The sequence below is a fragment of the Psammomys obesus genome, unplaced genomic scaffold (assembly GCF_907164565.1).
Source record: "Psammomys obesus unplaced genomic scaffold, mPsaObe1.curated_primary_1811, whole genome shotgun sequence".
NCBI classification, from domain to species: Eukaryota; Metazoa; Chordata; class Mammalia; order Rodentia; family Muridae; genus Psammomys; species Psammomys obesus.
The window spans coordinates 8,573,696-8,585,032 of NW_026585609.1; positions in this window are offsets into that span (position 1 = coordinate 8,573,696).

Sequence of the window (11,337 nt, forward strand, 5' to 3'; positions counted from 1 at the left end):
ATTGTGCTTGATTTGACAGTGCCTTATACATTAATTTATATTGATTGATAAAACAGAATTTCTTATTTGTCCTTTCGAAGATTTTTTGGGGGGTAGTGCAGAGGGTGATATCTTTTAGAGACGAACTGAGAATATTTCTAATATGACATTAACATGAGTCTTTGGAAGCAAAAGGTCATACGTTTTGGTTTAAGGAAACTTTGACAAAAGTTCTTTTAACGTTTATGAAAATTCTGGAAAATGACTAAATGCAGCAAATCTGTGGTATGACACATTGTACCAAGACATAATAATAACTTCAGTTTCCTATGACTCAGATCAACTTGCAAAGGGCAGAAGGCTATACTGCTAGTCTCATTCAAATACAGAAGGGCACTGGAGATACTGGCATGGATTACTTTTTCCCCTCTGAATTTATCATCTTTCATATGGAACACAGAGTTAATGTTTTGTGAAACTGGGCAGTAAAAATAGAGAACGTGAATATTGCATGATAGGCCAAGTATGTAATACATATTAAATCATGGGATAGGCAGAAGGGAATGTTCCAGGATTCCAATTTGTTTCACAATGTACGTAAACTAATGAATAAAATTAAGAAAATCAACTAATAAAAATGATCGCAGCTGAGGTTACCACCATTCCGTTTATTATTTTGCTCCCTTGAAAAGCTCGATTTGATGTTTCCTATCACTGTAAACTACCCTCCTGTGGTTTGTCTCCCATCTCATTATCTTTCTCAGAAATCATTTGAGGTTATACTCACCACTGATGTACCTTACACACTTGGGTGTCCAAAGAGTCAGACCTAAGATAACTCAATGGTCATAGTATTATCACCCTTCATAATATTATTACCTGATAATGTTAATCAATACCACTAAAGCGTTGGGACATGCTAAATTTGTATCACCTCATAAGAACTTTCTAATTATATATCAAATTGCCTATGTAATGTCCCCACAGATAACAAAACACACAATAAAAGCATCAAGCTCATATCTGAGGCTGAAGTTTTGATATTCCCTACCAGAGACAATGGTAATGACATCTTTACAGCTGCTGAAGAAAGATGATTAGAACTGTGTGACTGTTCTTTCATGTTATCAAACTATGCCCAGATTCTGGCTCCATGTCACCAGCACCAACCTATGTAATCACAATGAAACCATGATTGTGTGTTCCTTGGATGACTCCAAGAAACTCCTGGGTAACCCTGTAACCAGCTTAAAATACTTCCCAGATCCTCACCCCTAAACATTTAGTGTCAAGAGACCATTCAAAGTGGCTACTTAAAACAAGAAGCTATCTTTTCAATGCTCCTGTCAAATATCTTCCAACAATTTATTGATAAAAAAAAAAATCATTGTCTCTCAGTCTCCTCTCTGGTCTGGTTGTGCGTCACCACCCACATCACTCACTTTGCCACAGCATCTTCGCTGTTCTTTCAAGCATGCTAACTCCTTGTCGTGGCTCATTCTGAATTACTGTGACAGAGCACCGTAGCTGAGATAATTCATATAGAAAGCATTTAATCTGGGGCTTATGGTTCCAGAAATCTAGAATCCATGGCCATCATGTCAAGGACCACGGCAGCCAGCAGGCAGGAATGGCGCTTGAGCAGTAGTGAAGAACTTACATTGGATCAACCATTAGTCAGGGAGCTGACTTTTTGAAAGTCCAATACCCATTCCTAGTGACATGCCTTCTCCAACAAGGCTATACCTCCTATTTGAAACAGCTCCACTAACTGAATTCAAATATATGAGCCCTTGGGGGCCATTTTTATTCAAGCCACCACACATTTCTCACACCAGCATTTGACACTAGATGTTTTGCTTCTTTCTAGATTCTGTTCCTTTACATAAGCTCACATAGATCATGAGTCATCTGTCTCAAGTTATAATACAAACATTACTGCCTTTGCATATCCTGTTTAAAACATTGGAATCACAAACCTATACTCCTTGGTTATGCTCTGAGTAACGAGCTCCATGAAAGCCCACAGTACTATGTTCTTTAATATAGGCACTGTATTGCCTCCTTAGCTCATTTGGCTTGGCTTGTTCGCCATCTTATGTAAGACTGAGATGTATTTGTGCATTTTACCACCTGATAGTGCTTCAGTGCATAGCATCATGTATGGCACAAAGTCAGAACTGAACAAACACTCAGTTACATAGCACACTGTCCTCTCAGGGTCCCCAAAATACTTAGGTCTGCGCGCGCACACACACACACACACACACACACACAATTTGGGGTCATTGTCTGGATCTGTTTCTTGAATGACATTGATTAGTAATGTGGACATTAGTAAACTGATTCCCTGGCTAAAGAGATTGCTAAAACTCCTAACTAATATTTAGTTATGTTATAAATCTATCAATGACTGGGCTGGAGATGTAGATCGGTGGAATCACATCCGCGTCACATGAACAAAACCCTAGTTGCTCTCCCCAGCGTAATTATCACATTAAAAGTCCAGAATTATTGAATGCTTTGCTTGGATACAGATCTTTCCTTAGTTCTGAGGTAATGTCATAGGAAGACATTTAAGCATCATTTAAATGGAAGTCCAGTTTTAAATACAGCTCCTATTAGATCTTTCCTCCTTCTTGCAAACTCATATGTCAAAAGAAATATTTTATTTTGTGTTGCTATAACTAAATACCCGACAGTGCATAATAATTAAACAAACAAGGTTTTACCACTCCAAATTGCAGTAGCTGAGAAATCCAGACACCATGGCGTGGCCAGATCTTGCTTCCCTGGCAACATCACAGTATCATGGAGGAGAGAGGAGAACACCACCATGTAGGCCGAGGGTTTTCCCACATCTTCAGTTACATGTTTCATGATGTGCTTGCACTTGTTCTCTGCATTTAAAGTTAAAGATTTTTTTTTTCTTTACGATTCGGCTAGCTTTAGACAAGCTTTATTTGGTGTACATGGAGAAGGAGGGCATGACCATTCCTAATGTGCAAGCGAAAAACTAAAATTATCTGTAAGAAATAACAGTGTCTTCTAAGAGTAAAGGGAGAAAAAGAAAAATGTCGCAGTGTCTTCTAAGAGTAAAGGGAGAAAAAGAAAAATGTTGCAGTGTCTTCTAAGAGTAAAGGGAGAAAAAGAAAAATAACTCAGTTGGTAGAGGCCTTTTCTAGCACACCTGAAGCTTGGGGTTCAATTCCAAGCACCAGGAACCAGGAACTGAGTGTGGTAACCCATTTGTGCTGGCTAGTTTTATTTCAACCTGACCGAAGCTAAAGTCATCAGAGAAAAGGGGGCCTCAGTTGAAAGAATGTCTCCATAAAATCTGGCTGTAGGTAAGCCTGAAAGGTGTTTTCTTGATTATCGACTCGTGGTGCAGAGCCGTGCCCTGAGCTGGTGATCCTGGGTTCTCTAAGGAAGCAGGCTGAGCAAGCCAGCAGAAGCAAGCTAGTAAGCAGCACCCCTCCATGGCCTCTGCATCAGCTCCTGCCTCCAGGTTCCTGCCCTGTTTGAGTTCCTATATTATATGTGTATATGAGTAATTATATAATGTGTGTGTCTTTCTGCTTCTGGGATAGCTCACTTAGAATGATCCTTTCCAGGTCCCACCATTTACCTGCAAATTTCATGATTTCCTTGTTTTTCATTGCTGAGTAATATTCCATTGTGTAGATGTCCCACAATTTCTGTATCCATTCTTCAGTTGAGGGGCATCTGGGTTGTTTCTAGCTTCTGGCTATTACAATAGTCGGAGTTTTTATGCTGCCTTAGGCAAATCCAGGCTGAGGGAAAGGTAGAGAAAGTTATTAAGCTTTGATGCAGCAGGAGGGAGGGTAAAGGCAGGAAGCCAGTGCAGGTCAGCCTCTAGCATCGGCAGTTGTAAGTCTTGCTCTACCCCTTCCCTAACTTTCGTGCGTCCCCGGGGCAATCTGTGTTGCTCTCTTTATTAGAACAGGCAGAAGCCAGCTTTGAAGCCATTTCATTCACAATTCAGCTTCTTGTAGTTAGATGGACTAGATGCAAGAATATGTGATTGTGTAACTGCCTGTCTTAGTTGCATTTCTGTTGTTGTGATAAAATGCCGTGAAAAAAAAGAAAAACAGCTTAAGGTCGAAGGGTACAGTTCATCCCTGTAAACTCAACATTGGGAGGAACTTGAAGGAGCTAATCCCTCTACATTACACCCAAGAGCAGAAAGCAATGAATTAATGCATGCATAATGGTGTTCAGTAGCTTTCCCCGTTCCATTCAGTCCAGAGTCCAGGCCTCTCGCACACACTTTCTACCTCAATTAGCACAATAAATAGAATCCCTCACTGGTAGGCCCCGAGGTAACCATAATGTAGACTATTCCTCAGTGAGAGTCCCTTTCAGGGGATTCTACATTGTGTCAAGTTGACAGTTAAGGCTAATCTTTACACTACTCAGTAAGCTGAGATGCTTATGAGGGGGAAAGGCGGTCCTTTTTAAAATTTATTTATTGTTATTTTTTTTTATGTGTGGGTGGTTTTGGTTACATGTTTGGTCTGTGTATACTGTCTGTGTAAAGTGCCTTTGGAGGCTGGAAGAGAGCATCAGATCTCCTTCTTCCAACTGAAGCGACAGATGTCTTTGATCTGGGATTTGAACTGTTGGCCTCTGGAAAAGTACCCAAAGTGCTCCTAACCACTGAGCCATTTCTCTAGCCTTCAGAATTGGTGTGAGTGTGCTCCTCTGGTTGGGTGGAGATTTCATAGAGCCTGTGGAGACCAGCTTTGTTTGTTGTTGTTGTTTTGTTTTTTGTTTTTACTTGTTTGGTTGGTTTTTGTTTGACAGCCCTGTTCTTCCTCTTGTCAGTGTACCTATTCCATAGCCACAACCCCTCTCCTATGAACATTCCTTTATTTCCAACCTCACCATTTCAACCCTGTCGTGCATGGCTGATAACACTCTGTCATCTTTCTCTTTTTCATGTTATTGTTAATCGTGCTTCTTCTTCAGTTTTTCATTTCTAAGCCAAAATGCTACTGAATTTTAATTCAATCACTTCACTTTGTATTGAATTCACTTATTTCCTCCTAAGCTTTTTGTTGGTGTTTTTAGGGGTCTGTGCCAAGATTATGTAACATGAAAAACCTTCCTGATGGTGACAGCTTTCATCTCTTTCTCTTGTCTAAATGTTTTGCCTAGGGCTTATACTACTTCGCTAAATGGAGAAGAGTAACTGCCTTTGCCTGTTCTTGAAGTTAGAGAAAAAAATATATAAATTCTCTGTTGAATATGATGCTAACCTGGTTGTCAAGTAATGAGCCACAGTGGGACTACATTTAGCAAGTCATTTACTCGGTATGTCTGCTGGGTTCCTGGGTGGGCAAGGATGCACCCAAGCTGCAACTGTGAGGGGCTAAAAATAACCTCTTATCTCTTCTCTGTCACTGAAGATAAAACCTGAGGATGGTTAATTCATAAAGAAAAGAGTTTGGTGTTTTGACTTTTTTTTCATCTTGTGGTTCTGGTTGCTGGGAAGGTGTTAACAATTGTTTTTCTTCTAGCCTGAGCCTCATGCCATACCAGTTGCTGTACTAAAATGACTGGTCATGTGATGAAGGCAGAAGCAAGAGAGTAAGACAAGGATGCTGCATTCACATTGTGATGGCTTGTTCTCAAGGAAATGTGTCTAGTTTCATGGCAGCTACAATAATTCCATTATAAAAATAGAGCACCATGACACAAACATGTTCCCAGGATTTCTCTGTTTCAATGCTTTATACTGACCACCATGTCCCAACACAGGTCGTAACACACATAACCCTTAAGCAAACCAGCAAGGTCATTTAAACTCAGGGTTAGCCTTCTAGCTTTGCCTTTCAAGTGCCAGGATTATGGGCACATGCACAGTGCTTGGCCATTTAAGTATCTTTTGTCAGACTAGGGTCTTCAAGCCTGCTCTGGGGGTGCACATAAACAATCTAGCAAGTGGTCCCTTTGGGTAGAAGACTGATGCTGAGGAGAAGCTCAAATCTCAAGGCAGGTGGTTTTGGTAACAGTTCCTATCAGAATGGTCATGGGGCTCTTAGGGTAACGAGGCCATTTCTGGTTCTGGAACAAGAACAATATTAAACAAAGGTGCCACCTGAATGCATCTCCCCTTCCAAAGGACCTGTCTGTGATGTCAGGTTTCATGGGAATGTTGTGAAGTCCTATCTGAATCTCAAAATCTCCACAAATATCCCTTTATCTGTGGATGATTGCAAAATTACTGCTGCTATTGGGGGAGATGAGGGAGGACCTCCTTGAATTACCACCCCAAATCTGTTCATATATCATAGGTAAGCATTTTAAATTCAGTCTATTTCCCAACATAGTTTGACTTGGATATTTTTTTTTATTTAAAGCACTATGTTCCTATTAAAATAAAATAGTTATGATAGAAGATAAAAGAAAGACAAATGGGATGTGCATTGAACTTATGACAGGAGTCTACCACAAAAGGCATCTGAAAGACTCTACCTAGCAGTGTTTCAAAGCAGACACTAAGACTCATAACCAAACCCTCAGCAGAGTGCAGGGAATCATATGAAAGAAGGGAAATTAGTATGATATGGAAAGGATAGGAGCTCTACAAGGACCAAATATATCTGGGCACAGGGTCTTTTCTGAGACTGACACTCAACCAAGGACCATCTATGGATATAACCTAGAACTTCTGCTCGGATGTGGCCCGTAGTAGCTCAGTAACCAAGTAGTTTTCCAAAGTAAGGGGAACATGGACTATTTCTAACAGGATCTCAAGGGCAGGCTATTTGACACCCCCCCCCCCAGGGGAGGAGCAGTCCTGTTAGGCCACAGAGGAGGACTTTGCAGCCAGCCCTGAAGATACCTGATAAAACAGGGTCAGATGAAAGGGGAGGAGGTCCTCCTCTATCAGTGGACTTGGAAAGGGGCAGGGAGGAGACCAGGGAGGGAGTGTGGGGTTGGGGAGGGAATGAGGGAGCGGGATACAGCTGGAACACAGAGTTAACAAAATGTAACTAAAAAGAAAAATAAAATTAAAAAAAAAGAATAAATAATGGATGGTTATTTAGAATTTCTTCTTTAAGTAGGCATTTATTTTTGTTATTTTTTAAGTTTATTTATTTTTTATTAATTTCAATTTATTCACTTCGTATCTCAGCTGTGTAGTCCCCTCTCTTGTCCCCTCCCAATTCTACCCTCCCTCCCTCATCTCCTCCCATGCCACTCCCCTAGTCCACTGATAGGGGAGGACCTCCTCCCCTTCCATCTGACCCCAGCCTATCAGATCTTATCAGGACTGGCAGTATTGTCTTCCACTGTAGCCTGGTAAGGCTGCTCCCCCCTCAGGGGGAGGTCCTTAAAGACTCAGCCACTGAGTTCATATCAGAGACAGCCCCTGTTCCCCTTACTAGGGAAACCCACTTGGACATTGAGCTGTCATGGCCTACATCTGTGCAGGGGTTCTAGGTTATCTCCATACATGGTCCTTGGTTGGAGCATCTGTCTCAGAAAAGATCCCCTGTGCCCAGATTTTTTAGTTATGTTGATCTCCTTGTGGAGCTCCTGTCCCCTCCACATCTACCTCCCCCTTCTTTCATAAGATTCCCCGCACTTTTCCCAAAGTTTGGTTATGAGTCTCACAATCTGCTTTGATACCCTGAGAGGTAGAGTCTTTCACAGGCCGTCTGTGGTAGGCTTCTATCCTGTTACCTGTTTTCTACTTCTTCCAATGTCCATCCCACTTGTCTTTCTGAGTGAGGATTGATCATCTTACCCAGAGTCCTCCTTCTTGCTTAGCTTCTTTAGGTGTATAGATTTTAGTATGTTTATCTTATATTATATGTCTAATATTCACTTATAAGTAAGTATATACCCTGTGTGTCTTTTTGCTTCTGGGATACCTCACTCATTGACACAGGAGACAACTTCCTGAACAGAACACCAACAGTACAGGCTCTAAAAGCAACAATCAATAAATGGGACCTCATGAAACTGAAAAGCTTCTGTAAAGCAAAGGACACTGTCATCAGAACAAAACGACTGCCTACAGACTGGGAAAGGATCTTCACCATCCCTATATCTGACAGGGGGCTAATATCCAGAATATATAAAGAACTTAAGAAGTTAAACAACAAAAAAATCAAGTAATCCAATTTTAAAAATGGGTTACAGAGTTAGAGAATCTCAATAGAAGAATATTGAATGGCAGAGAAACACTTAAAGAAATGCTCAGTCTCCTTAGTTATCAAGGAAATGCAAATCAAAACGACCCTGAGATTTTACCTTACACCCATCAGAATGTCTAAGATCAAAAACTCAAGTGACAACACATGCTGGAGAGGATGTGGTCGTACATTTCCACTGTTGGTGCAATTGTAAACTTGTACAACCACTTTGGAAATCCATCTGGCGCTTTCACAGACAATTAAGAATAGTGCTACCTCGAGTTCCAGCTATACCACTTTTAGGCATATAAACCTGGAGCCAACCCAGATGTCCATCAACAGAGGAATGGATACAGAAATTGTGGTATATTTACACAATGGAAGACTACTCAGCAATTAAAAACAAGGAATTCATGAAATTTGCAAGCAAATGGTGGGATCTAGAAAAGATTATCCTGAGTGAGGTATCCAAGAAGCAGAAAGTCACACACAGTATATACTCACTTAAAGTGGATAGGAGACCTATAATAGAGGGTAAACATACTAAAATCTGTACACCTAAAGAAGCTAAGCAAGAAGGAGGACTCTGGGTAAGATGATCAATCCTCACTCAGAAAGAAAAGCGAGATGGACATTGGAAGAAGGAGAAAAGAGTAAACAAGACAGGAGTCTTCCTCAGAGGGCCTGTGAAAGGCTCTACCCAGCAGTGCATTAAAGCAGATGCTGAGACTCTTAACCAAACATTGGGCAGAGTGCAGGGAATCATATAAAAGAAGGGGGAGTTAGTATGACCTGGAGAGTACAGGAGCTCCACAAGGACCAAATATATCTGGACACAGGGGTCTTTTATGAGACTGTATCTCCAACCAAAGACCATGTATGGATATAACCTAGAACCCCTACTCTAGTGTAGCCCATGGTAGCTCAGTGTCCAAGTGGGTTTCCCTAGTAAGGGGAACAAGGACTATTTCTGACATGAACTCAATGGCTGGCTCTTTGACCTCCACCCCCACCCCCGAGGGAGAAGCAGCCTTACTAGGACACAGAGTAGGACATTGAGCCCAGTCCTGGAGATACCTGATATGCTAGGGTCAGATGGAAGGGGAGGAGGACTTGGAAAGTGGCAGGGAGGAGATGAGGGAGGGAGGGTGGGATTGGGAGGGAATGAGGGATCTGGCTACAACTGGGATACAAAATTAATAAACTGTAACTAATATTTAAAAAATAAAAATTTAATTAAAAAAAAAAAACAAAATATGCTCAAGTATACAAGGACATTTGCTCAGCCATGTTTGTTGCAGCTTTATTCGTAATAGCCAGACTCTGGAAACAACCCAGATTTCCTCAACTAAGGAATGGATACATAAATTGTGGTACATTTACACAATGGAATACTACTCAGCAATTAAAAACAAGGAATTCATAAAATTTGTAGGCAAATGGTGGGACCTAGAAAAGATCATCCTGAGTGAGATAACCCTGAAGCAGATAGAATTTCTAATATTTGGTAAATTGATACAGCTTAAAAATCAATAATGTTTTATCTATTCAGCCTCTATTTTTGTCAAGAAATCCCACAAATTATTGTTCTTAAATTATAAAATAAAATATAGGAGTGTTGGGGATATATCTCAGAGGTCAAGAACACTGGCTAAGATGGGTGTTTTGGCACTTGCCTGTAATTGCTTCACTGGGGAAGGCAGAAGCAGGAGAATCTCTGTGAGCTCAAGGCCAATCTGGTCTACAAAGCAAGTCCAGGACAACCAAGGTTATACACAGTAACCCTGTCTTGAAAAACAAAGAAACAAAAAAAGAGCACTGGCTACTCTTCCAGGATCCAGGAAGAGTACAGGCTACTCTTCCTATTCTTCTAAGGTCCAGGTTCAATTCCCAGTACAGACATGGTTGTATACAGTCTTCTGTAACTTCAGTCTAAGGAGATCCAATGCCCTTTTCTGGCCTCCAAGAACACGAGGCATGCACATGGCACACAGACATACATGAAGAAAAACCACCTTTATGCATAAAATTAAACAAATTACAAATTGTAAGATCTCAAACACAAGGATTTGAGATGAGTATGCAATGACGTTTTTGTGCCAGACATAAGAAATTGAAAACATATTCATGGCTCAGAAAAATCAGTAACAGAGAGCATTGTGTATGTATGTATTGATATTCTAATGAATTTATAATTTTTCCATCATGATATAATTAAGATTTGGAATATATGTTTCTCTTTGTATATGTGTGTATATATACTTACTATGTGTTATAATGTTGCATATATATTTATATAGGAGGTGTGTCATAATTTTGCATACACTTGGCATGAGCTGCCTAAGGCTGGAGCTCTAAAAATTAGCAAAGAAGAAAAAGAGGGGGTGGGAGGAAGGAAAGGGAAGGAAAAGGAAACAGTATTCTCTGGTAAAATTGAGACTTACAAATCTGTTTCTCTTCTATCAGGATAATGATTATGATTGATGTAGAAGACAATTAGCTCTGCATGGCCAGGCTCCCTGCCCTGACTGCTTGATCTTATACATATGAAAACAGTTACAGGGAAACAGTTTAAAAAAGACCTTTTTTAAAGGTCTTTTTTAAAGTACTGCACAGAACACTTAGAGACCACCTTGTCCCTTCCAAGGGAGCCCAAAGGGTTCTATATTTTAAAGGTGTGTGAGAAAAACTGATTTCAAAGTTAGCCAAGTACGATAATTTCCTGTTCAACCTTTGGTGACACGTTAGTGAGAAATCTCCTTTTCCACTCATGACTCACTCTGAGCATCATGAGGCAGCCTGCAAAGTTCGCAGTCACTGACGTCCTAGGTTTCTGCCACTGACTCTCACCTTTTGGTGCTCAGCTCCCACAGGCCTCCTATGAGCACCACACCTCACCGCAGGAGGCCTGGCTCTCTGGCAACAGAGGGAGTTTGTCATTGCTCCCTTGTCTCCACCTGTCCAGTCAGTGAGGAGACTCTGCTATGCTGCACGGGGAGCAGCTGAGGCACAGTTCAGACAGAGACTCAAACTGGGACACGGATGCCTTTAAACAGCCCGGATAAATCCAGGCACATGGACACACACTGGAGGACTGTCCCACAGTTCGGTCCTGGTCTGTGGAGGCTTAGTCATCCCCTTGTGTTTCTGTTTCTTTATCAATGTAATTATGCCTGCAGCTGCAGAC